We start from the raw sequence: 27856 nt of genomic DNA on the forward strand, positions 1-27856 counted from the left end.
CCCAGATAAGCTTAGCAGTTTCCAAAGCAGTCACTCTTCCATATTGTCCTTTGCTCAGATGGCCACATATGATATTCTTCGCTTGAGAATCGAGTTGCTTAAATCTCTTCACATCGGTAGCGTTCAGTGAGGGTGAGACAGAGGGAACACCATTTTCCACAACATACCAGAGATCGTTGTCAATTGCCTCAAGATGCATTCGCATCTTGTTTTCCCAGTAGGGGTAGTCCGTCTCATCAAAGGTAGGACACCCAGCCGAGACCTTGATCATACCTGCGGTCGACATAACTAAAACTCCAGGCGGTTAAACCAAAATCACACAGAACAAGGGAGTACCTTGCTCTCATACCAATTGAAAGTGCGTTATATCGACTAGAGGGGGGGTGAATAGGCGATTTTTATGAATTCTTCACTATGGAATTTGCTGGTGAGGAAATTCCTTAGCGAAGAACTACTTGCAGCGGAATAAGTACTCAGAAGTAAGCATAGCAGAATACAAGCATGGTCATCATGATGAAATGAAGACTAGCACAGAGTACAGAAAGCATAATCACAGGATAACACAAGACGAAGACAAACAGACTGAAGAAATTGAACTGAGGAAATTGAGAAAGTCTTCAGTCAAAGTCTTCAAACACAGATATGAACAGCACTCAACACAGTAATGAGGAAATGAAAGGGTTGAGGAGATAGAACCAGTTAGGTTGGTGAAGACAATGATTTGGTAGACCAGTTCCAACTGTTGTCTCAGTTGTACGTCTGGTTGGAGCGGCTGAGTATTTAAACTCGAGGACACGCAGTCCCGGACACCCAGTCGCTGAGCCGCAGCTCAGGACACCCAGTCCTCATCGTATTATCCTTGAACTAAGGCCACGCAGACCTCGTCCAATCACTCGTGGTAAGTCTTCAGGTGACTTCCAAACCTTCACAGACTTGTTCACTCGGCAATCCACAATTCCTCTTGGATGCTCTAGACCGTGACGCCTAACCGTCTGGAAGAAGCACAGTCTTCAAAGGTAACAAGCATCGGATCCACGCAGGATCAATTTCTTCAATGATGCTCAATCACTTTGGGTTTGTAGGGGTTTGGTTTGGGTTTTCCTCACTTGATGATTTTCGCTTGTCGTGGGAAATTAACACCTATGGGGCAGGGCCCCTTCTTGGTCCGGCGGGGAGCGGAGGACGCACGAAGAGCAGATCGAGGCGAGGCACGCGAGGGATTTTACCCAGCTTCGGAGCTCTCAGGAGAAATAAAACTCCTACCGCTACTTTGTGGTGGTATTATGTTCTTGCTCGAGAGCGTGAGCGTTCTGTAGTTTCGAATGAGTCGAACCCCCTCTACGTTGCGCATGGGCCTCCTTTTATAGGCTAAAGGGGTCACCGACAGGTGGCAACGCAGACAGGGGTACAAATGTAAAAGAGGGGTTGGTACAACTGCCTCTACAGTGCACCCTGCCTAACTATGACGGCAGGGGACAAGAGCATTTAATGCCCATCCGCGTCGCCCAACAGTGCAGAAAAGCGACCGTTAGGGGTGCCACCATTCGCCACGATGGCCTTCTCATCATCTCCACTCGCCACCTCGCACCGCTTGGCTGCACATCTTCCTGCCATGTGCGCCTGGAACGGTCCTGCGGCGACACATCGACGGATGCGCTGGAGCGTGGGCACAGAGTGGTGGCTTCGCCGCGGCAAGCGCCTTGCCGCGGTCGTTGTCTTGTCGCGCCCGGAAGCTTGTCGCTTGCCGGGTCTTGCTGGGACGCGCGGTGCGTCGCGGCAAGCTCCTTGAAAAAGCCTTGGTTGGCCTTCCCGGCAAGCTCCTCTTGCCGGGGCCTTGTCCTTCCCGGCAAGCTCCTCTTGCCGGGGCCTTGTCTTCTTAGTTAAAACACTTTGTTCTTGAATGGCTTTAATGGGAACTACGGAGGATCTTGGCGGGCACCCGGCAAGCCTTGCTGCGGGGTGCTGCGACTGCCCGTGCACAAGTTCGGGATACTAAGGTACCCCTACTTTAGTACACCGACAGGAGCCCCTGGGCCTGGGCCACACATGGTGCCGAGCGCTGTTGGGCCAGGCCCAAAACAGGGCACGGGCACACGCGGCCTGTGTCCACACCATATTTAACTCCGTATCCACCGCGCCCTCCCGTAACGGCACGCGTCGAACGCGGCGTCGTGGGAGAGATCGTGGGTGATTCTTTAATCGAAAAAGGTGTAATGTTCGCCTCCTCCTCTTTATAAGCAGGGGAAACAGGGGCCGTTCCCCCACCTTCGCCACTTGCGGTTCTTTCCTCAAAAATCTCTGCCGCTCCCCTCCGCTTCCCAAGCCAAAAGAGAGCAGCACTCCGCCCCCCGTCGCCGCCGTCGCCGCCAACACCCTCGCTCTCCCCCACCGCCTCCGTCATGGCTCCGAAGACCGGGAAGGGTGCGAAGTCGGCTGAGGCGCTGCGGCTTGAGGCGTTGCGGAAGGAGCGGGCGCTCTTCCCCCCTGAGCTCTCCGCGAAGGAGCTGAGGGAATGGTTCTACCTCTTCTGGTCGACGGAGACGCAGGCGCATCCACGCACGCAGGTACTCTCCGTCGAAGCTTCTACTTCGAAACGGTGTCCAAAAGGATACCCCTTCTTCCCACTATTCTTCTATTGCGGGCTCTGCCCGCCCTTTTCCGATTTCTTCTGTGACATCATGAACACATACGGGCTCCATCTCCTCGATTTCACCCCCAACGCCGTTTTGACCATGGTGGTTTTCGCACATCTCTGCGAGAACTTCGTTGGAATCCACCCAAACGTAGCCCTTTTCCGCCACTACTTCATGCCCCGGGTCGAGAAAGGAGAGCCCTTATCTGGCGGGATCGCCTGGATCTCGAGAGCCGGTATGAAGGAGGTCTATCTGGAGGGGGAGCTCCATAGCAAATGGGAGGAGTGGAGAGCGGAATGGTGTTGGATTGTTGATGAGGATCCGCAGTCGTTCACCAACTTGCGCCAAGCCCGAGTAGTGCGCGACGGCGATTGGAGCGCCCTGGCGGCGGACGATGCTAGGCTGAAGATCGCCACCACCCGGATCTTGCGGCTCAGGCTTGCCGGGCTCACTGTAGGGGCTGTTGGCGCGGACTTTCTTCGCCGCCGCATCGCCCCTCTGCAGGAGAGGGGGAGACCCGCCTGGCTATTCGGGGGTCCGGCGGATATCATGAGGCTGCGCCCAGACCTCAATTTTAATTTTACTGTCTTGGAGTTGGATGGGACGCTCAAGGAGCTGTTCAAACACGACCCCAACCATCCTGAGTGGTTCAGGCTGCCGCAGGGCGTCGTCCCATTGTGCAACAACTCCCAGCTCGATCGCATCCGCGCAATGATGCCAGAGTGCGACTCGCACGGGATCATCCCAACTTGGCAGGAGCCCGCCGACGACATCGTGCATCAATTCTTCGACGACCTGGTGGAGGTAGCGGTCCGTGCCGACAAGCAGAGGCTCCTCACCCACGACACCACCGATGATGAGATGCGGCGCATCGCTACCAGGGCGGAAGAGGCGGCGGCGGCCGCTGCCGCGGGTGAATTTGGGTTCACCGTGGAAGAGGCGGCGGAGCCCCCAGCGCAGCCCCCAGCTCAACCAAGAAGGCGCCTCCACAGGGCCGGAGACATAGCAGGGCGGCAGGCAGGCCAACAGCCGCCGCGCCGCGGGACACGCTCCACCGCGACAAGCACCGTTGCCGCGGGAGCATCTCACGCCGTGCCGGCGACTGGAGCAGGGTCCTCTCGAGCCGCCGCTTCTGATCCTGCCGCAGCTCCCGCCAAGCGTCCAAGGGAGCCTACTCCTCCGCCTCGTCGCACTGAAAGAGTACCGGACTTTGACCTCTCCGCGTTGAGCTCCGACGAGGAGGAAGAAGAGGAGGAGGAGTAAGACTTTCTTCTTGTTGTACTTATATTTCTTCGATTCTTGCTGTTTCTTGTCTTGTATCTGATCTGCTTCCCTCTGAACCTTGTTCCTTTTCAGGACTCTGGCCGAGAGAGCGGCGAAGAGGGCCAAGGTCCCCGTGGTTGTCATCGAGGACGATCCCGCTGTGACAACAGAGGGCGCGTCCGAGACCACCTTGTCGGACCCGACAATCTCCCCTCGAAGCAGCCCCCAGCACAGCCCCCAGCGTAAGTATTTGTTCACTTCCTCTTGCGGGGCGCGCATGGGTGCTCTTTCCTTGTTGATATCTTGATTGTTGGTTTGCTTGTGTAGGAGCAGAACAGGCCCATCAGGAACAACCAGAAGCCGCTCCTGAGGTGCTATCTGCTTCAACTACGCCGCCAAGGGACGATTCCCCGGCAAGGGAGCGTTCTCCGGCAAGGGAGAGGTCCCCGGCAAGGGGTAGTTCTCCGGCAAGGGATGGGACCAGTGATCCCCCGGCGGTGGAGCCCATGATTACAGAGCCCAGCACAGGTAATCCTTCTTGTCAGAAAACTTCCCTTGAGTTTTTCTTCTTCTGATCTTCTTTTTTTGGATATTTGCTTGACTTTTTCTCCCTCTTCCTGTCTTCAGATCCTCCCTCCATGGAGCCGATGGAGACCGATGCCACCGGCGAGGAGAACGTGCGCGGCAACACTGACGATGCCGCTGCTACCGAAGAAGAGGGCAGCGCTGACAATCCCGCCGGCGAAGAGGCCGCCAAGGCTGCTGGCGCAGGAGCTGGCAAGGGGTCCGGCGATCGCACTGACGACCCTGAGGGCGCAGGAGCGCAAGGCGCTACACCGACCGCCGACCCCTCCGCCGCTGATGCAGCGCCGGGCTCCGAAGAGCCCCAGCCCGGCGCCTACTTGAAGGCCGGCGAGGGTGTCTTCATCAAGCTTCCCTGGGCGTCAAGCTCCAGGGCGCCGGTTGAAGGAAAGGCATTTGACGGGGAAGTGCTTGCCTCTGCTGGGTTGACAGTGGTTGACGCGCCAAGCAGCAGCAGCGGCGAGTCTGAGGAGGAGGAGCTGCTCCGGAAGTTGGTGTCGCTCTACCGCGCCCGACAAGCGAAGCTGGAGTCTCGGGAAGTGCTTGTCGCGCAGGCGGGAGTGGACATAGAGAAGTATGCGGAAGAGCTCCAGAGCCGCAACCAAGAGGCCCTCCGGTCCATCACGGAGGAGATGGCGCAGCTTGCCGAGGCGCGGAAGGCCTTCCTCCTCGAGAAGGCTGAAGCCGAAGAGTAGCAGCGGCTTGCCGCCGAGGAGCTGTCCACCCGGGAAGGTGAACTGACGCAGCGGAAAGTTAATCTGGACAGCTACGAGGAGGAGCTTGCCGCGCGCGAGCAATCACTTGGCGGGGCACTCAAGGAAGCGAAGGACGTTGCCGCAGCTGCCGAGGCCGCCAAGAAGGAACTGGAGGTGAAGATGACGCAGCTGGAGGCTGATCTGAAAGGGAAGGATGAGGAGCTTGCCGCGCTCCAGCGCGAGCGTGAGAAGGACGCCCTCGCTCATGGTGATCTGCAAGTTCAACTCGCCGATAAGGGCAAGGAACTGAACGCCGCCAAAGACTCAAATGCTGATCTGGAGCTGAAGCTGGCCACACTGACTGAGACGCTGGACGGCGCCAAGAAGCGAGAGGAGGACTTGAAGGGAGAGATCAAGGCCAATGAGGAGCTGCTAACGAGGGCCGCCGAGACTCAAAACACCTTCAGGGCTACGGTGGAGCTCTGGACAGAGGGCCTCGTCAACATTGTTGCAGTCATCGACGAGGAGCTGGCGCAACTGGACTTGGCGGGCTTCGGGTACTCCTCCGACGAGAATCTCCAGCCCAGCGCCAAGCTCACTCTGTTCTTCAAGGGCGTGGCGACGGCTCTCCAGCAACTCCGGGAAAGGATCCCAAAGCAGCTGGCTGACGAGTCGCGCGCAATCTGCGCCAGAGTTCTGGAGAAGGTGTTGGTGAAGGTGCTCTTCCGCAATCCGGGCCTCAACCTCACCAACGTCCTTAAGAAGCTGCCGGCGGGTGCCGATCTCGAAGAGCTCAAGGCCCTTGTCGCACCCATTGTGGACAAGGTGAATGAGGTCAGGAGGGTTGATGGCGGCCGCGTAGATTAGGCCGCGTGTTTTCTCCTTTTTCTTGCCGCTGCCAAACATGTTACGGGAACAATCTATTAGAGCGCGGCAAGTTATCATTGTAATATAACTTTATTTTGGGCAGTATTTGCTATGTTATTCCCTTTACTTGATTCCTCCCTTTGTATGTTTTTCTACCCTACGCTTTCAGGGAACTTGCCGGCGCAGGCACCCTTGCCGCGAGCGCTGAGTGTGGAATAGCAGCAGCTTGCAGACGGTGTTGTTTCTGGCAAGAAACCTTGTCGCAACTAGTTGTAGCACACTTAAGTTGTTGAGCGGACTCGAAACAAAGTAAGGGCGCAACTATCTACGAGTTGGTTCCTCCGCGCACAGGTTTTCCATACAAAGCGCGGTCATTCAAGGAAGATAACTTAAAATTTTTAAAATTGATCGTGCTCAAACTTTGGCGACTTAGCTTTTCTGTCGTTTGCGTCCCGGCAAGGTGATACCTCCTTGAACGACGCCTAGTCCACACCATTATCTTCTCCTCTCCCCCCGGTGAACTTGTGGGCGAAGGAACCTTCTTTTCTTGAGAAAAAGAAAGAAGAGAAAATAAAGATATGGAGCCTTAAGGCTCGTTATTGCTTACCGGGGGTAAGTGTTGCACAAAGTGTCAGATAATACATGCAAAAAAGAAAAAAACATGAATTTTGACAAGATGTGCGGATCATATGATCTTTATTTATGCACAGGATCTGCGCCCGGCTTTGTACAAAGGGTTACATGCAACAGCGGCAAGGCTTGTACAAAAGGTGGTTGCCGGAACAGGTTCCGGCAACCGCGCCTTATGGGTAAAACTTATGAAGATGCTCAATGTTCCAGGAGTTGCTCACCGGAAAGCCATCTTCGGTCTCTAGGCGGACAGCGCCGGGCCTAGTGACTCGTTTCACCCGGTAAGGGCCTTCCCACTTCGGCGTCAACTTGTTGGAATTCTTGGCGGACTGAACCCGCCGAAGAACAAGGTCGCCTTCCTCGAGACTTCGGGCATTAACTTTGCCGCTATGGTAGCGGCGCAAAGCTTGCTGGTAGCGAGCAGCTCATACAGCAGCCTGAAGACGATCTTCCTCAAGGAGCAGTGCATCATCTTGTCGCAGCTGCTCTTGCTCAAGCTCATCATAAGCAAACACTCGAGGCGATCAGTATACGAGTTCCGTGGGGAGAACTGCCTCTGCTCCGTAGACGAGAGCAAAAGGTGTCTGGCCAGTGGCTCGATTTGGCGTCGTCCTGATCGACCAAAGAACCACCGACAGCTCCTTGATCCAGTTCTTTCCGCACTTGCGCAGCCTGTCGAAAGTCCTGGTCTTGAGCCCGCGCAGCACTTCAGCATTTGCCCTCTCCGCTTGACCGTTGCTTCTCGGGTGAGCAACAGAAGCGAAGCAGACCTTGGCGCCAAGGTCTTGGACGTACTGCATGAAGGTGCGGCTCGTGAATTGCGTGCCGTTGTCGGTGATGATCCTGCTAGGGACTCCGAAACGGCAAACAATTGACTTGAAGAACTTGACTGCTGACTGTGTTGTCACCTTCCTCACTGCTTCCACCTCCGGCCACTTTGTGAACTTGTCGATTGCAACGTACAAGTACTCAAAGCCCCCGACAGCTCGGGGGAAGGGGCCGAGGATGTCGAGCCCCCAGACCAAAAATGGCCAGGATAAAGGGATCGTCTGGAGAGCTTGAGCTGGCTGGTGTATCTGTTTGGAATGGAACTGGCACGCTTCACACTTGGTTACTTGTGCAGTTGCATCTTGGAGGCCTGTTGGCCAAAAGAAACCTTGCCGGAATGCTTTGCCGACAAGTGCTCTTGCGCCAATGTGGTGGCCACATATGCCTCCATGTATCTCCGCCGACAGCTCTTGTCCATCTTCCCGGGGAATGCACTTCAACTTCACTCCGTTGAATCTTGTTCTGTACAGTATGTCGTCGACAAACTGGTACATACTTGATTGCCGGGCTACTTTCTCCGCTTCTTCTTGCTCTTCGGGAAGTTCTCCTGTTTGAAGGAAATGGACAATCTGCTATGCCCATGCTGGAGCTTGCGGCTCGACAACAAGGACTAAAGGCACATATGCTGCTGCGGGAACATCCGCTTCTATGGCAAGAACCCGCGGCTCAGCCGGAGCGTGATGTTCCCCGGCAAGCTTTCCGGAGCAAAACTTGTCGGGAGCGTCTGCTTCAACGGAACAAACCTTAGGGCTTGTCGGAGCAGACTGCTCCTCAGCACTCTTGGTGTTGATCTTGGAGACTTTCTTGGCGGCGGCTTCGGGGAGCTCCGCCAGAAAATAGTCATCGGAAATCAACTTCCTTTTCTTGCTCTGTCCAGTTGATGGTGTTACAGATGGTTGAGTTAGCTTGAGCACAAAGATCCCTGGTTCCACAGGTAACTTAAGTGCGGTGCACTTTGACAGGCCATCTGCAATGTCGTTCTGAGCTCTCGGAACATGTTCCATATGCAGGCCATCAAAGTGTTCTTCCAACTTTCTCACTTCATCAATGTAAGCTTCCATCAATGGACTCTGATAATCTTTGTTCACTTGGCGGACGACAAGCTGCGAGTCACCCCTGACAATGAGCTTCTTGATCCCAAGGTCTGCAGCGATCCTGAGTCCGGCAAGCAAACCTTCATACTCTGCAGTATTGTTTGTTGCTTTCTCCTTGGGAAAGTGCATCTGGACCACGTACTTGAGGTGCTCTCCGGTGGGTGCGACAAGTAACACGCCCGCACCGGTGCCTTGGAGCGAAAAGGCACCATCAAAGTACATGACCCATTCTTTGCTTGCTTCCTTGACGGGGATGCTCGTCTCTGGAGTTTCTTCATCAGGTGTTGGCGTCCATTCTGCTATGAATTTTGCCAATGCTCTGCTCTGTATAGTTGAAGTACTCTCAAATTTGAGGCCAAAACTTGACAATTCCAGTGCCCACTCGACAATCCTGCCTGTTGCTTCTGGATTTTGCAATATCCTCTTCAACGGAAAGCGAGTGACAACTGTGATCTCATGTGCTTGAAAGTAATGGCACAGCTTCCTCGAGGCCATGAGAAGGCCGAAAAGCAATTTCTGCACACCAGAGTACCTTGATCTAGCCCCCTGCAGAAGGGAACTGACAAAGTAAACTGGGCGATGCACCATTTTCTTCTGTTTCTCTTCTTGTGGCTGTACAGATCCATCCTTGTCGGGACCAGAGCTTGTCGGGGAAGCCCCCTGCTTGTCGCTGGATGCGCTTGCCGTGGTTGTTGGCTCATCATCCGCCTCTCTTTCTGCTACTAACGCAGCACTAACCACTTGATTGGTTGCCGCTAGATACAGCAACAACTTCTCTTGTGGCTTAGGTGCGACAAGTATTGGAGTGGAGGACAGGTATCTCTTCAAGTCCTGGAGCGCAGCCTCCGCTTCCGAAGTCCATTTCATTGGACCTGCCTTTTTCAATATTTTGAAAAATGGCAGGGCGCGCTCCGCGGACTTAGAGATGAACCTGCTGAGAGTAGCTACGCAGCCGGCAAGCCTTCGCACATCCTTGACGCGCTTCGGTGCTTCGATCTGCTCAATGGCCTTGATCTTGTCGGGATTGGCTTCAATCCCCCGCTGAGATACAAAGAACCCGAGAAGCTTGCCAGAGGGGACTCCAAACACACACTTCTTGGGGTTCAACTTGAGATTGATCTTGCGCAGATTTGCAAAGGTTTCGTCCAAATCCTGGATCATAGTTGCTCTGTCTTTGCTCTTGACCACTATGTCATCCATGTAAGCTACTACATTTCTGTGCAACTGTGTCTCAAAAGCTTCGTGGACTACCCTTGCAAATGTTGAACCAGCATTCTTTAGTCCGAAAGGCATTCGTACAAAGCAGTATGTGCCACATGGAGTAATGAATGCGGTTTTCTCCTCATCCTCTTCTGCCATGAAGATCTGATGATATCCTGAATATGCATCAAGAAATGAAAGCAAATCACATCCTGCAGTGGAGTCGACAATCTGGTCAATGTGCGGCAAGGGAAATGGATCTTTGGGACAAGCTTTATTAACATCAGTGAAGTCAATACAAAGCCTCCATTTTCCATTCGCCTTGCGCACGACTACAGGATTGGCCAGCCACGTTGGATGGAGCACTCCTCTGACAAGGCCTGCTGCTTCCAATTTCTTGATCTCTTCTGTAATGAATTCTTGACGTTCCACTGCTTGTTTTCTGACTTTCTGCTTGACGGGCCGCGCGTGAGGACAGACGGCAAGGTGGTGCTCAATCACTTTCCTGGGAACACCGGGATGTCAGATGGTTGCCATGCAAACACATCGACATTCGCCCGCAGGAAAGCAATGAGCACGCTTTCCTATTTAGGGTCAAGCGTGGCACTGATGGTGAAGGTACCACCAGTGCCGTCCTCCTTGGCGGCCACTTTCTTGGTCTCTGGTGAAGCTGTCTTTGCCTTCTTACACTTGTCGGTGGAGCTCGATGGTGCGTCCTCGACGGTAGCGCAGCACTCCGAAGAGGTGCGCTTGCCGGAGCGGGCATCAGAGCTCTTGCCGGACTTGGTCTTCTTCTTCCCCCCGGGAGCTTCAGCAGCAAGTGGTTTGCGCTCTGCTGCGGCTGCTGCTTCCCGGTAGATCTTGTCGGTATAGATAAGGGCATCCTTCTTGTCGCCAGGGACAGAAATGACACTTATCGGACCGGGCATCTTGAGCACGTTGTAGGCATAGTGAGAGGCTGCCATGAACTTGGCGAGAGCTGGACGACCAAGTATTCCATTGTAGGGTAATAGAAAATCGGCAACGTCAAAAGTGACCCTCTAAGTCCTGAAGTTTAGCTCGCTGCCGAATGTTACCGGCAACGTGATCTTCCCCTTCGGCTTGCTCCTTCCCGGGTTGATTCCTTGGAAAGTGCCGGTCTCTTCGAGCTCGCTGTCAGGGATCTGGAGCTTCTTGAGTACCACGGAGGAGATCAGATTCAAGCCGGCCCCGCCGTCAACCAGCATCTTTGTGACCTTAAGGTTGCGGATAGTTGGTGAAACCAACATCGGCAAGCACCTGACCGCAGTTATGCGATCAGGGTGATCCTCAACATCAAAGATGATAAGCGTGCTGGACCACTTCAGAGGCTTGCGCAACTCAACTGATGGTTCTGTTGCATTAACTTCCCGCACCCACTGTTTGAGCTGGCGGTGCGAAGTATGCAGAGAAGCACCGCCGTCGACGCACAAAACCTCTGTTGCTTTCTGAAACTCCTGCTCGTCGGCCTCATCATCGTCCATATCCTCATCTTCGTCTTCATCTTCATCCTTGTCACGGCCGCGGGGAGGCCTGTCTCCTTGCCGCTGCTTGGCCTTGCCGCGGCGCCCTCCCCGGCCGGGACGCTTCTTGCCGGATCCTCCACCACCTTCTTGGGCCTTCTCCTTGTCGCGTCGCTCATATTCAGCTTTCTGCAGTTCAACAAGCTGCTCAACTTTCTTGCAGGTCTGGAGATCATGGCCCTTGGTGCGGTGGATCTTGCACTACTGCTTGCCGGAGCCATCCTGCTTGTCGGCGGCCACTACGGCCTCGCCGGAGTTACTAGCTTTGGCCTTCTCGGCGCCACCTCCGTTGCCGGACTGCTCGACGACTAGCACATATTTTGCTTTCCTTTTACTGTTGTTCCGCCGCCGGTTTTTCCTTGCCGGGGCGGCATCCTCACTGTCAGATCCTTCTGCTCCTGTGTTCTCTCCGGGGAGTTTCCTCCCTTCCTCAGCACGTGCACACTTGTCGGCCAGGGCATATAGCTCGCTGACGTCCCTGATTTTGCACATCGCCATCTCCTCCCTCATCCTGCGGTTTCGCACGTTCTGATGGAACGCGCTGATGACCGCGATAGGATGGACGTCTGGGATGTTGCGCTGCACTTGGCTGAATCTCTGAATGTACTTGCGCAGGGGCTCTCCTTCCTTCTGGGCGAGCAGATGAAGATCACTCTCCTGGCCATGGGGCTTGTGGCCGCCTGTAAAGGCGCCGACAAACTGATGGCACAGATCTGCCCATGAGGAGATGGAGTTGTCCGGCAAGTGCATGAGCCAGGATCTGACATTGGGCTTGAGCACCAGCGGGAAGTAGTTGGCGAGGATCTTCTCGTCGCGCCCCCCGGCAGCCTGCACCGCAATGGTGTAGATGATGAGGAACTCCGACGGATGTATCCTGCCGTCGTACTTCTCGGGTACATATGGCTTGAAGTTCTTGGTACTGGGCCACTGGACTTGCCGCAGCTCACGAGTAAACGCAGGGCAACCTACCGCGTACGGCAAGTCTCCTGGTTCCCCTGGCGCATGCATGTCAACAGTGGGCCCAGCGCGCTGGTCTGATTGACGCCGCGCTTCTCTTCGACGCTCGATTCGAGTACGAGCGTCCTCTTGCTGTCGTTCTTGAAGAACTTGGCGCTGATCACGACGAACTCGCGGATCTGATGACGCTATGGAGTCAGTGTCGAGGTTGACCCGGCGAGTCGGTGACCTTGGCCATTGAGGCGGGGAGTGCACGGTGGTTGCTCCCCCACCGGTCTTGTCGCCATCGGCCCGCGCCTGGGCGTCTTGCCGCGGCTTCGAAGTGGTCGGTTGCCGGGGAGTGTCGCCGTTGGCGAAGCCGATGAGGCTCTGAATGGTGGCCCTCCAGTCGTCGATCTTGTTCGGCGCTGGAGGGTAGTCCAGGAGTAGTTGGGCTCGGGCCAACGCTTCTTCTGGAGTCTTGGGTGGCAGCGGCGAACGGCGCGAGGAGCGAGATATGCTCGCACTTCTAACAATGTTAGAAGGAGCAGCATCTCGCCCAAGCGACCGCGCCGCGCTCGTGCCAGCATGTTGACGTGCATGCTGATCTTGAGCGTCCCGAGATCCACCAGCTTGGCCTTGACCCAATGAACGTATGGTGCCGCGCGTACCATGATGTTGTCGGTCCCGCGCCTCCTGAGAGGGGCGCGGTGCATGTACGGACGCCGAGGTCTGTGCAGCCTTGTCCTTGGACTTGGCAGCATCATGAGCTCCCTCGTCAGCGCCCGTTCCTTCCCCGGCGTCTACACCACCACCCGTTTGCTCCGGTGGCGGCGGGATCGATGCGGACGGACCAGCCACCTCCGAAGCCTTCCTCTTCGGTGGCATGTCGATGAAGATGACGAAGATCTGGCTCGCATGAACGCCGGATCAGGTTCACGCAACCTCGACGCCCCCTACCTGGCGCGCCAAAGATGTCATGGGAAACGAACACCTATGGGGCAGGGCCCCTTCTCGGTCCGGCGGGGAGCGGAGGACGCACGAAGAGCAGATCGAGGCGAGGCACGCGAGGGATTTTACCCAGCTTCGGAGCTCTCCGGAGAGATAAAACTCCTACTGCTGCTTTGTGGTGGTATTATGTTCTTGCTCGAGAGCGTGAGCATTCTGTAGTTTCGAATGAGTCGAACCCCCTCTACGTTGCGCATGGGCCTCCTTTTATAGGCTAAAGGGGTCACCGACAGGTGGCAACGCAGACAGGGGTACAAATGTAAAAAGAGGGGTTGGTACAACTGCCTCTACAGTGCACCCTACCTAACTCTGACGGTAGGGGACAAGAGCATTTAATGCCCGTCCGCGTCGCCCAATAGTGCAGAAAAGCGACCGTCAGGGGCGCCACCGTTCGCCACGATGGCCTTCTCGTCATCTCCACTCGCCACCTCGCACCGCTTGGCTGCACAGCTTCCTGCCACGTGCGCCTGGAACGGTCCTGCGGCGACACGTCGACGGATGCGCTGGAGCGTGGGCACGGAGTGGTGGCTTCACTGCGGCAAGCGCCTTGCCGCGGTCGTTGTCTTGTCGCGCCCGAAAGCTTGTCGCTTGTCGGGTCTTGCCAGGACGCGCGGTGCGTCGCGGCAAGCTCCTTGAAAAAGCCTTGGTTGGCCTTCCCGGCAAGCTCCTCTTGCCGGGGCCTTGTCTTCTTAGTTAAAACACTTTGTTCTTGAATGGCTTTAATGGGAACTACGGAGGATCTTGGCGGGCACCCGGCAAGCCTTTCCGCGGGGCGCTGCGACTGCCCGTGCACAAGTTCGGGATACTAAGGTACCCCTACTTTAGTACACGGACATCGCTCAAAGTCCTCGGAGGATGGGTTGCTCTCAAATGACAAGTGTCAAGTTCTCTCGGAGCAGCCAACCAACTAGTGGTTGTAGGGGGCGGCTATTTATAGCCTAGGGAGCAGCCCGACATGATAAGACATAAATGCCCTTTAATGATATGACCGTTAGGTGGATAAGATATTTTGGGATAGCCGGCGCGCAGCACAGCAACGGTCGGAAATTTGACTTTCAAATTCCTCAGGGCTATCATGTTCCTCACTGTGTAGGCAATTCGCACTGGCGAATTCCTAACTCCTCAGTCAGAGCAAAGTCCTCAGTGATCAGAAGCACTGCGTCTCTGTCACTGAAGAGATTGACTGAACTGTATGAGATTTCCAATGGCTTCACTCGAAGGGATTGGTAGGTGTAGGATTTTGAGTTGAGCATCACATGGAAATTTTTCCTTAGTATTTCCTCGACCCCCCTTAACAGTACGGTGTTTCCTATGACTCAAGAAAGAGAAAATGAAACTACGAAAACAAAAGTCTTCACGCTTCATGTTCCTCAAATGAATACCAAGTCTTCAAGGTCACACCAATTTCTTCACTTTCAAAGTCTTCAGAAAGTCTTCAGAAAGTCAAAGTCTTCAGTCGAAGAACTTCATTTTTAGGGGTCGACTTTCTCCGTAAATATCAAACTCCTCATAGACTTATAGACCTGTGTACACTTACAACGCATCAGTCCCTTAACCTATAAGTCTTCAATACACCAAAATCACTAAGGGGCACTAGATGCACTAACACCGGTGACGATGGTGATCACGACGGTGCTTCGGAGATGGAGATCACAAGCACAAGATGATGATGGCCATATCATATCACTTATATTGATTGCATGTGATGTTTATCCTTTATGCATCTTATCTTGCTTTGATTGACGGTAGCATTTTAAGATGATCTCTCACTAATTATCAAGAAGTGTTCTCCCTGAGTATGCACCGTTGCGAAAGTTCTTCATGCTGAGACACCACGTGATGATTGGGTGTGATAGGCTCTACGTTCAAATACAACGGGTGCAAAACAGTTGCACACGCGGAATACTCAGGTTAAACTTGACGAGCCTAGCATATACAGATATGGCCTCGGAACACGGAGACCAAAAAGTCGAGCGTGAATCATATAGTAGATATGATCAACATAGTGATGTTCACCATTGAAAACTACTCCATCTCACGTGATGATCGGACATGGTTTAGTTGATTTGGATCACGTGATCACTTAGATGACTAGAGAGATGTCTGTCTAACTGGGAGTTCTTAAGTAATATGATTAATTGAACTTAAATTTATCATGAACTTAGTCCTGTTAGTATTTTGCAAATTATGTTGTAGATCAATAGCTCGCATTGTTGCTTTCATATGTTTATTTTGAAATGTTCCTAGAGAAAACTGTGTTGAAAGATGATAGTAGCAATGATGCAGATTGGATCCATGATCTGAGATTGTCCTCATTGCTGCACAGAAGAATTATGTTCTTGATGCACCGCTAGGTGACGGACCTCTTGCAGGAGCAGATGCAGACGTTATGAACGTTTGGCTAGCTCAATATGATGACTACTTGATAGTTTAGTGCACCATGTTTAACGGCTTAGAATCGGGACTTCAAAGACGTTTTGAACGTCATGGACCATATGAGATGTTCCAGGAATTGAAGTTAATATTTCAAGCAAATACCCGAGCTGAGAGATATGAAGTCTCCAACAAGTTCAATAGCTAAAAGATGGAGGAGAATCGCTCACTAGTGAGCATGTTCTTAGATTGTCTGGGTACTACAATCGCTTGAATCAAGTGGAAGTTAATCTTCCAGATAAGATAGCGATTGATAGAATTCTCTAGTCACCATCACCAAGTTACTAGAACATCGTGATGAACTATAGTATGCAAGGGATGACGAAAACGATTCCCGGGCTCTTCGTGATGTTGAAATCAACGAAGGTAGAAATCAAGAAAGAGCATCAAGTGTTGATGATTGACAAGACCACTAGTTTCAAGAGAAGGGCAAAGGGAAAGAAAGGGAACTTCAAGTAGAATGACAAGCAAGTTGTCACTCCTGCGAAGAAGCCCAAAGCTGGACCAAAGCCTGAAACTGAGTGCTTACACTGCAAAGGAAATGGTCACTGGAAGCGGAAATGCCCTGAATATTTGGTGGATAAGAAGGATGGCAAAGTGAACAAGGGTATATTTGATATTGGTGTGTACCTTACTAGTGTTTATAGTAGCCCCTGAGTATTTGATACTTGTTCGGTTGCTAAACATTAGTAACTCGAAACAGGAGTTACACAATAAACAGAGACTAGTTGAGGGGGAAGTGACGATGAGTGTCGGAAGTAGTTCCAAGATTGATATGATCATCATCAAACACTCCCTATACTTTCGGGATTAGTGTTAAACATAAATAAATGTTATTTGGCATTTGCGTTGAGCATGAATATGATTTGATCATGTTTATTGCAATACAGTTATTCATTTAAAGTCAGAGAATAATTGTTGTTCTATTTACATGAATAAAACCTTCAATGGTCATACACCCAATGAAAATAGTTTGTTGGATCTCGATCGTAGTGATACACATTTTCTTAATATTGATGCCAAAAGATGCAAAGTTAATAATGATAGTGCAACTTATTTGTGGCACTGCCGTTTGGGTCATATCGGTGTAAAGCGCATGAAGAAACTCCATAAAGATGGATTTTCGGAATCACTTGGTTATGAATCATTTGATGCTTACGAATCGTGCCTTTTGGGCAAGATGACTAAAACTCCGTTCTCTGGAACAATGGAACGAGCTACTGACTTGTTGGAAATAATACATACTGATGTATGCAGACCAAAGAGTATTAAGGCTCATGCGGGTATCGTTATTTTCTGACCTTCACAGATGATTTGAGCAGATATGGTTATATCTACTTGATGAAACATAAGTCTGAAACAGTTTGAAGGTTCAAAGAATTTCAGAGTGAAGTGGAAAATCATCGTAATAAGAAAATAAAGTTTCTACAATATGGTCGTGGAGATGAATATTTGATTTACGAGTTTGGCCTTCAGTTAGAATAATGTGGACTAGTTTCACCACAGCGTAACGGTGTGTCCGAACATCATAAACCGCACTTTATTTGATATGGTGCGATCAATGATGTCTCTTACCGATTTACCAATATCGTTTTGGGGTTATGCATTAGAGACAGCTGCATTCACTTTAAATAGGGCACCGTGAAAATCCATTGAGACGACGCTTTATGAACTATGGTTTGGCAAGAAACCAAAGTTGTCGTTTCTTAAAATTTGGAGTTGCGATGCTTATGTGAAAAAGTTTCAACCTGATAAGCTCGAACCCAAATCGGAGAAGTGCGTCTTCATAGAATACCCAAAGGAAACTATTGGGTACACCTTCTATCACAGATCTGAAGGCAAAAACATTCGTTGCTAAGAATGGATCCTTTCTAGAGAAGGAGTTTCTCTCGAAAGAAGTGAGTGGGAGGAAAGTAGAACTTGATGAGGTAACTGTACCTGCTCACTTATTGGAAAGTAGTTCATCACATAAACCGGTTCCTGTGACAACTACACCAACTAGTGAGGAAGCTAATGATATTGATCATGAAACTTCAGATCAAGTTACTACCGAACCTCGTAGGTCAACCAGAGTAAGATCTACACCAGAGTGGTACGGTAATCCGATTCTGGAAGTCATGTTACTTGACCATGGCGAACCTACGAGCTATGAGGAAGCGATGATGAGCCCAGATTCCGCAAAATGGCTTGAGGCCATGAAATCTGAGATGGGATCCATGTATAAGAACAAAGTATGGACTTTGGTGGACTTGCCTGATGATCGGCAAGCCATAGAAAATAAATGGACCTTCAAGAGGAAGACAGACGCTGATAGTAGTGTTACTATCTACAAAGCTCGACTTGTCACAAAAAGGTTTTCGACAAGTTCAAAGTGTTGACTACAATGAGATTTTCTCAACTGTAGCGATGCTCAAGTCTGTCCGGATCATGTTAGCAATTGCCACATTTTATGAAATATGGCAAATGGATCTCAAAACTGCATTCCTTAATGGTTTTCTTAAAGAAAAGTTGTATATGATGCAACCAGAAGGTTTTGTCAATCCTAAAGGTGCTAACAAAATGTGCAAGCTCCAGCGATCCATCTATGGACTGGTGCAAGCATCTCAGAGTTGGAATATACGCTTTGATAAGTTGATCAAAGCATATAGTTTTATACAGATTTACGGTGAAGCCTGTATTTACAATAAAGTGAGTGGGAGCACTACCGCCTTTCTGATAAATCTATGTGAGTAACATATTGTTGATCAGAAATGATGTAGAATTTTTCTGGAAAGCATAAAGGAGTATTTGAAAGGAGTTCTTTAAAAGAAAGATCTCAGTAAATCTACTTACATATTGAGCATCAAGATCTATTGAGATAGATCAAGACGCTTGATAAGTTTTTCAATAAGTACATACCTTGTCAATATTTTGAAATAGTTCAAAATGGAACAGTCAAAGAAAGAGTTCTTGCCTGTGTTGCAAAGGTGTGAAATTGAGTAAGACTCAAATCCCGACCACGACAGAAAATAGAAAAGAGAATGAAAGTCATTCCCTATGCCTCAGTCATAGGTTCTATAAAGTATGCTATGTTATGTACCAGACCTATTGTATACCTTGCTCTGAATTTGGCAAGGGAGTACAATAGTGATCTAGGAGTAGATCACTGGACATTGGTCAAGAATATCCTTAGTGAGGACTAAGGAAATATTTCTCGGTTATGGAGGTGATAAAAGAGCCCGTCGTAAAGAGTTACATCGGTGCAAGCTTTCACACCGATCCAGATGACTCTAAGTCTCAATCTGGATACATATTGAAAGTGGGAGCAATTAGCTAGAGTAGCTCCGTGCAGAGCATTGTAGACATAGAATATTTGCAAAATACATACGGCTCTGAATGTGACAGACCCGTTGACTAAGCTTCTTTCACGAGCAAAACATGATCACACCTTAGTACTCTTTGGGTGTTAATCACATAGCAATGTGAACTAGATATTGACTCTAGTAAACCTTTTGGGTGTTGGTCACATGACGATGTGAACTATGGGTGTTAATCACATGCAGATGTGAACATTAGTGTTAAATCACATGGTGATGTGAACTAGATTATTGACTCTAGTGCAAGTGGGAGACTGAAGGAAATATGCCCTAGAGGCAATAATAAAGTTATTATTTATTTCCTCATATCATGATACATTTTTATTATTCATGCTATAATTGTATTAACCGGAAACATGATACATGTGTGCATACATAGACAAACTTGATGTCACTAGTATGCCTCTACTTGACTAGCTCATTAATCAAAGATGGCTATGTTTCCTAGCCATAGACATGTGTTGTCATTTGATTAACGGGATCACATCATTAGGAGAATGATGTGATTGACTTGACCCACTCCGTTAGCTTAGCACTTGATCGTTTAGTATGTTGCTATTGCTTTCTTCATGACTTATACAAAGTTCCTATAACTATGAGATTATGCAACTCCCGTTTACCGGAGGAACACTTTGTGTGCTACCAAATGTCACAACGTAACTGGGTGATTATAAAGGAGCTCCACAGGTGTCTCCAAAGGTACATGTTGAGTTGGCGTATTTCGAGATTAGGTTTTGTCACTCCGATTGTCGGAGAGGTATCTCTGGGCCCTCTCGGTAATGCACATCACTATAAGCCTTGCAAGTAATGTGGCTAATGAGTTGGTTACGGAATGATGCATTACGCAACGAGTAAAGAGACTTGCCGGTAACGAGATTGAACTAGGTATTGGATACCGACGATCGAATCTTGGGCAAGTAACATACCGATGACAAAGGGAACAACGTATGTTGTTATGCGGTTTGACCGATGAAGATCTTCGTAGAATATGTAGGAGCCAATATGAGCATCCAGGTTCCGCTATTGGTTATTGACCGGAAACAGTTCTAGGTCATGTCTACATAGTTCTCGAACCCGTAGGGTCCGCACGCTTAATGTTACGATGGCAGTTATATTATGAGTTTATATGTTTTGATGTACTGAAGGTTGTTCGGAGTTTCGGATGTGATCACGGACATGACGAGGAGTCTTGAAATGGTCGAGACATAAAGATTGATATATTGGATGACTATATTCGAACATCGAAATAGTTACGAGGGTTATCGGATATATATCGGAGTACCGGGGGTTACCGGAACCCCCCCGGGAACTAATGGGCCTTGTTGGGCCCTAGTGGAGAGAGAGAGGGGCCGGCCAGGGCAAGAGGCATGCCACCTCCCCTTGAGTCCGAATAGGACAAGGAAGGGGGGCGGCACCCCCCTTGCCTTTCCCCTCTCCCACTCCTTCCTTTCCCCTCCTTCTTGGACTAGGAAAGGGAGGGGCAAACCTACTTGGAGTAGGTTTCCCCCTCCTAGGGCGCGCCACCTCCTTGGCCGGCCCCCTCCTCCTCCCCCCTTTATATACGGAGGAGGGGGCACCCCATAAAAACAACAATTGATCCCTTGGATCTCTTAGCCGTGTGCGGTGCCCCCCTCCACCATAATCCACCTCGATAATATCGTAGCGGTGCTTAGGCGAAGCCCTGCGTCGGTAGAACATCAAGATCGTCACCACGCCGTCATGCTGACAGAACTCTCCCTCGACACTCGGCTGGATCGGAGTTTCGAGGGATGTCATCGAGCTGAACGTGTGCTAGAACTCGGAGGTGTCGTAGTTTCGGTGCTTGATCAGTCAGGCCGTGAAGACGTACGACTACATCAACCGCGTTGTTCTAATGCTTCCGCTTTCGGTCTACTAGGGTACGTGGACAACACTCTCCCCTCTCGTTGCTATGCATCACCATGATCTTGCGTGTGCGTAGGAATTTTTTTTGAAATTACTATGTTCCCCAACAAAATCATCACCAACGTCAGCACCAACGATCCTCTCATCGGGAGGGGGTCAATCTCCATCAACATCTTCACCAGCACCATCTCCTCTCAAAACCCTAGTTCATCTCTTGTATCCAGTCTTGTATCAAAACCACAAATTGGTACCTGTGGGTTGCTAGTAGTGTTGATTACTCCTTGTAGTTGATGCTAATTGGTTTACTTGGTGGAATATCATATGTTCAAATCCTTTATGCCTATTATTACTCCTCTGATTATGAACATGAATATGCTTTGTGAGTAGTTGCGTTTGTTCCTGAGGACATGGGTGAAGTCTTGCTATTAGTAGTCATGTGAATTTGGTATTCGTTCGATATTTTGATGAGATGTATGTTATCTTTTCCTCTAGTGGTGTTATGTGAATGTTGACTACATGAAACTTCACCATTATTTGGGCCTAGAGGAAGGCATGTGGAAGTAATTAATAGATGATGGGTTGCTAGAGTGACAGAAGCTTAAACCCTAGTTTATGTGTTGCTTCGTTAGGGGCTGATATGGATCCATATGTTTAATGTTGTGGTTAGGTTTACCTTAATACTTCTTTTGTAGTTGAGGATGCTTGCAATAGGGGTTAATCATAAGTGGGATGCTTATCCAAGTTAGGCCAGTACCCAAGTACCGGTCCACCCACATATCAAATTATCAAAGTACCGAATGCAAATCATATGAACGTGATGAAAACTAGCTTGACGATAATTCCCAATGTGTCCTCGGGAGCTCCTTTATCATTATCAGAAATTGTCCAGGCTTATCCTTTGCTACATAAAGGATTGGGACACCTTGCTGCACTTTATTTACTTTACTTACTTGTTACTTGTTACTGTTTATCTTATCACAAAACTACCTATCACCTACAATTTCAGTGCTTGCAGAGAAAACCTTACTGAAAACCACTTATCATTTCCTTCTGTTCCTCGTTGGGTTCGACACTCTTACTTATCGAAAGGACTACGATAGATCCCCTACACTTGTGGGTCATCAATAAGCCGGTGGTACTTCTTATAGTGATTAAAATGCTCTTGAGGACACAGAGGAATATCGCCAAGTTACTTTCACCACGATTCATTGATTTACCGTTCATTGCCTTGATAAGTGCTATGCGGGTGGACCGGAGCTAAGGTATTTTTATTTCTTGAACAAATACCTACTTATGATTATACCCTCCATGCAAGAATCCACAAATACAAGAGAAGTAATTAAGATAAATCTAACCATAACATTAGACATGTGGATAAAAACAACCCCTCACAGAATAACTCATAAACTGGAGTTTAGGTTTCTATCACTCTCGCAACTCATCAGCTACAAACTAAGTCCACGATGCCTCCCCTAGGCCCAAGCATGGTAAAGTTTCACGTAGTCGATGTTCACATAACACCACTAAAGGAAGAACAACAAAACATAATATCAAAACATTGAACGATGACCAACTTCACATGATTACTAATCGCAAGACTTCTCCCATGCCCTCAAGAACAAATAGAACTACTCACAAATCATCATAATGATCATGATCAGTGGGTATAAATATATTATTAACAATCTGAGCATAATAATCCTCCACCAATTAAACAACAAGCATCAACTACAAGATGTAATCAACACTACTAGCACCCCAAGTACGAATATGAGGTTTGATACTAAGATTAAACACAAGAGATGAACTAGGGTTTGGAGATGAGATGGTGTTGATGAAGATGACGATCCCCACAATGATGGGAGTGTTGGTGATAATGAAGGCTTTGATTTTCCCCTCCCGGAGGGAAGTTTCCCCGCAGAATAAAGTGCTCCTGCCCTGGTGTCACCACGAGACGATGGCGGAAAGTGCTAAACTTTGATCTTTATTTTTTCAAGGGAAAATGGGAATTTATGGCCAAAGCGCATCGGGAGACGAGCTACCAGGGCCCCACATGTACACATGGCGCGACCAGGGGGTGGTCGCGCCACCTGTCCACATGGTTGGCATGTGGCCCCCTCTAGCACTTCTTCGCTCCAATATTTTTTAATTCCAAAATAATTTGCCAAAAACTATGCCTCATTTTGAGCTCTAGAGAATTGCCTTTTTCTATTGATTTTTCAGGTTAGATTCCAGCTGCCGGTAATCCCCCTCTCTTGGTGTAACTTGCATTTTAAGAGATAAATGGCATTAGAATTGCATCATGATACGTCTCCAACGTATCTATAATTTTTTTTATTATTCGATGCTGTTATATTATCATTCTTGGATGTTTCACAATCATTTTATAGCAACTTTATATCATTTTTGGGACTAACCTATTGACATAGTGCCCAGTGCCAATTGCTAATTTTTTTGCTTGTTTTTTACTACGCAGAATATCAGTACCGAACGGAGTCCAAACACAACGGAACTTTTTGGAGAATTATTCTAGACCAGAAGACACATGTTGGGCCAAAGAAGTACCAGAGGGGGGCTCCGAGGGGAGCACAACTCACAAGGACGCGCCTGGGCCCAGGCGCGCCCAGGTGGGTTGTGCCCACCTCGGCCGCCTCTCGCACCGCCTCTTTGCTCTATAAATACCCCGAAAATCCAAAAACCCTAGGGGAGTCGACGAAACACAATTCAAGCCGCTGCAAGTTCTAGAACCACGAGATCGAATCTTGACAACATCACGAAGGGGTTCATCATCCTCATTGGTGCCTCTCCGATGATGCGTGAGTAGTTCATTGTAGACCTACGAGTCCGTAGGCAGTAGCTAGATGGCTTACTCTCTCTCTCTCTCTCTCTCTCTCTCTCTCTCTCTCTCTCGATTCTCAATACAATGGTCTCTTGGAGATCTATTTGATGTAACTCTTTTTGCGGCGTGTTAATTTGTTGGTATCCGATGAACTTTGAGTTTATGATCAGATCTATATTTTTATCCATGAAAGTTATTTGAGTCTTCGTTTGATCTCTTGTATGCATGATTACTTATATATGTGGGGCGCCCCTGGCTGCCTCCCCTCTCCCCCACCTGTATATATGTGGGGGGCGCCCCTAGCACACAACAGACAATTGTTAGCCATGTGCGGCGGCCCCTCCACCATTTACTCCCACGGTCATATCTTCGTAGTGCTTAGGCAAAACCCTACGCGGATCACTTCACCGTCACCACACCGTCGTGCTGAGGAACTCATATACTACCTCAACGTCTTGCTGGATCAAGAAGGCAAGGGACGTCACCGAGCTGAACGTGTGCAGAACTCAGAGGTGCCATACATTCGGTACTTGATCGTTCAGAGCTAGAAGAAGTCCGACTACATCAACCGCGTTGTCAAACGCTTCTTCTTACGGTCTACGAGGGTACGTAGACATACTCTCCTCCTTGTTGCTATGCATCCCCTAGATAGATCTTGCGTGAACGTAGGAATTTTTTTTAATTGCATGCTACATTACCCAACACTATTTGCATCTATCAAATTATATCTTTACCAATCTTTTATCCGTGAGGGATTGACAACCCCTCTTACGCGTCAAGTTGCAAGTATTTGTTCTTTGTGTTAGGTACCGTTTACATAGTGTTGCTTGGTTCTCCTACTGGTTCAATGACCTTGGTTTCATCACTAAGGGAAATGCCTACCGTAGCTGTGCTGCATCATCCCTTCCTCTTCGGGGAAAAACTGACGCGGACACGAGCCATCAAGAAAGGATTTCTAGTCCCGTTGCCGGGGAGACATCATCAACATCTATCAGGTTCCTAATCACAAATTTCATCTCCTAGCAATTTACATTATTTGCCATTTGCCTCTCATTTTCATCTCCCACTTCACAAAAATTTGTCGTTTTATTCGCCATCTTTTTCGTTCGCCGTTTTCTCGTCAGATCTGTTTTTGTGTGCAATCTTGTTTGCGTAGTCACGATGACTCAAGAAAACACCAAGTTGTGTGATATTTCTAACACCAATAATAATGATTTTATTAGCACTCCGATTGCTACTACCACCACTAGTGCGGAATCTTGTGATATTAATGCCGCTTTGTTGAATCTCATTATGAAAGATCAGTTTTCCGGTACTCCTAATGAGGATGTTGCATCCCATCATAACACATTCGTAGAATTATGCGATATTCAAAAGAAAAAAGATGTGGACAAGGCTATTGTGAAGTTGGAATTATTTTCGTTTTCTTTGCGAGATCCTGCAAAAATTTGGTTTTTGTTCTTTGCCTCGCAATAGTATTGATTCTTGGGACAAGTGCAAAGATGCTTTTATTACTAAGTATTTTCCGCCCGCAAAAAATATTTCCCTTAGAACCTAGATCATGAATTTTAATCAACTTGAGCATGAACATGTTGCGCAATCTTGGTAAAGAATGAAATTGATGCTAAGAAATTGTCCTACTCATGGTTTAAATCTTTGGACGATCATACCAAAATTTTATGCCGGATTGAATTTTGTTTCTAGAAATCTTTTAGATTCCGTCGCGGGTGGTACTTTTATGGAAATTACTTTGGGTGAAGCTACTAAATTGCCTGATAATATTATGGCAAATTATTCACAATGGCACACCGAAAGAGCACCTACTAATAAGAAAGTTAATTCGGTTGAAGAAATCTCTACTTTGAGTGAAAAATTTGATGCTCTTACGAAATTGGTTGCTAATAAAAGTGCTCCTATTGCCCTGGGGGTAGGCGCGCCCTCTGAGCTTGTGGCTCCTGGGTGGCCCCCCTCTGGTATATCCTTACTTTTTATATATTCCATAAAAAAAATTCCCGTAAATTTTCAGGTCAATCCGATTTCTGCACAAAAACAACACCATGGCAATTCTGCTGAAAATCGCGTCAGTCCGGGTTAGTTTCATTCACATCATGCAAATTAGAGTCCAAAACAAGAGCAAAAGCTTTTGGAAAAGTAGATATGACGGAGATGTATCAATAATATAGGAAGTTTCATCGCATTTTATGATACAGAGCCGCCGTCACCTCCTATTCTTCATTGCGAGGCCATATCTGGAGTCCGTTCGGGGCTCCGGAGAGGGGGATCTTCCGTATTCGTCATCATCAACCATCCTCCATCACCAATTTCATGATCGTCACCGCCGGGAGTGAGTAATTCCTTCATAGGCTTGCCTCCACACTATCCACTTCCCGAAGAATGTTGAGCTCCATCTTTGTGATTTCCTTCCCACATAAACTCCAGTGTTTCTCGAAAAATGAGCCAAGGGATAAAACCCCATGTATAAATTCCTCCTCTTCCTATCATGAAAATGCTCGTGCTCCGTTGCATCCTGCTGCTTTTGCACCTGCGCCATTGCCATCGCTGTCGCACCGCTGCCCCAACCCCTCTTCTCCAACCCCCTTCTCGACGTCAAGGACCAACAGTCGCCGCACCAACACCATCGTATGTTGGTCGGAGCAGTCACATCACATCGCTACCGCAACCCGTCTTCTCCAACTCCCTCTCAATGTCAATGACTAAAAGCCACCGCAGCAGCACCGCCGTATGTCGGGTGGAGCCATCACCGACATCGCCATCAGGGCAGCCACAGCCGTCGTCATCATCGTCATCACTGCTCTCTATTTCTGACGCAAGCAACGACATTGTTCTGCTTCTGCAAGCTTTGCGCTCGAGTTTGAGCTCCCTGTCTGGCCAACACCATCGGCCCCTCCTCTCCCCATCATGTAGTATGCGTGAACTTAGTCGATCTAGTTTTGGTGCACTGCACCCCCGAGAGATGATCACCAAGTGCTTCAATAAAAATAATGGTATTGTGCCTACGCCTGTGCGTGATGAATGCCTTGTGTTTGTGTTTAAGTACTACAATTAAGCAATGACTGTTTGCATTTATTGTTTGTGGAGTACAATAGCATTTTTTGATTTAGCAAGGCGAAAATTCATGAAGCCAAACTGACTAAAAAACCACAAATACATGAACACATGAAGCGAGCATATTAGGAGAGAAATCAAGTTGGGAAATTTTTGAAGCAGCTGGGTGCTTATTGCACAAAAGTCGAGAGGGACACTAAGAATGTGACGCAAACAAATTATATAAGTACTTGACTATGATTTTTATTCAATATTGATTATCAAACTATCCAATGCAGTTGTGAAATCACAAGTGCCACACAGAATTGCTAATTTCCCTTTGACGTCTTTCTGTATTTTGTGATTGCTTGCAAGTGCAACCTTCCTTCAAATGAATATCTATGAAAACAAAAGTTGGGGGTTTCTCAGTTTTGTCATGTTGGTGGTTTCAGTTGCTTCCGTTGAAGCCCTCATATTGTGAGTTGCTCACCTTTGGAGTTTTGCCTCTCTGTTATCTCTTGAAGTATGTGTCACGCTTGACAACAATGGCGCAGCTTCACTAGGGCAAAGGGGGGCTATGCCCCCCCCCAATATCTTGTAGTAATTATGTGAAATACCATTATTTTTTAAGTTATATTTTAGAAGATTAACAAAGTTTAAGCAGGCTTTGTCCTTTTGGCCCCTTCAACTCTGCTTTGCACCCTCAATAACCTCTATCAAGCCCCGCAACTACTTGATAACCTCCCCTTCTTTGCTTGTGAAGCCTTGTTTAGTAGCCATGGAACCTGTGATGCATCATCCATCCATCCTAGAATAAGCTTTTGATTTTTAGGAGGTTGATCTTTGCGTTGTGGTGTAATCACGTACTTCATGTTTTGTGTCTTGAATGTACTTGCTTGGGCAATAAATAAGGCAAAAGATTAACTGTCACTGCCATATGGCTAAACGATCTAAAACCTCTTCTTCTCCTAAAAAAAGAATCTAATTTCTATACACATCCACAAGGAACTCCCACAAAAGAT

The sequence above is a fragment of the Triticum dicoccoides genome, chromosome 2B (assembly GCF_002162155.2).
Source record: "Triticum dicoccoides isolate Atlit2015 ecotype Zavitan chromosome 2B, WEW_v2.0, whole genome shotgun sequence".
Taxonomy (NCBI): domain Eukaryota; kingdom Viridiplantae; phylum Streptophyta; class Magnoliopsida; order Poales; family Poaceae; genus Triticum; species Triticum dicoccoides.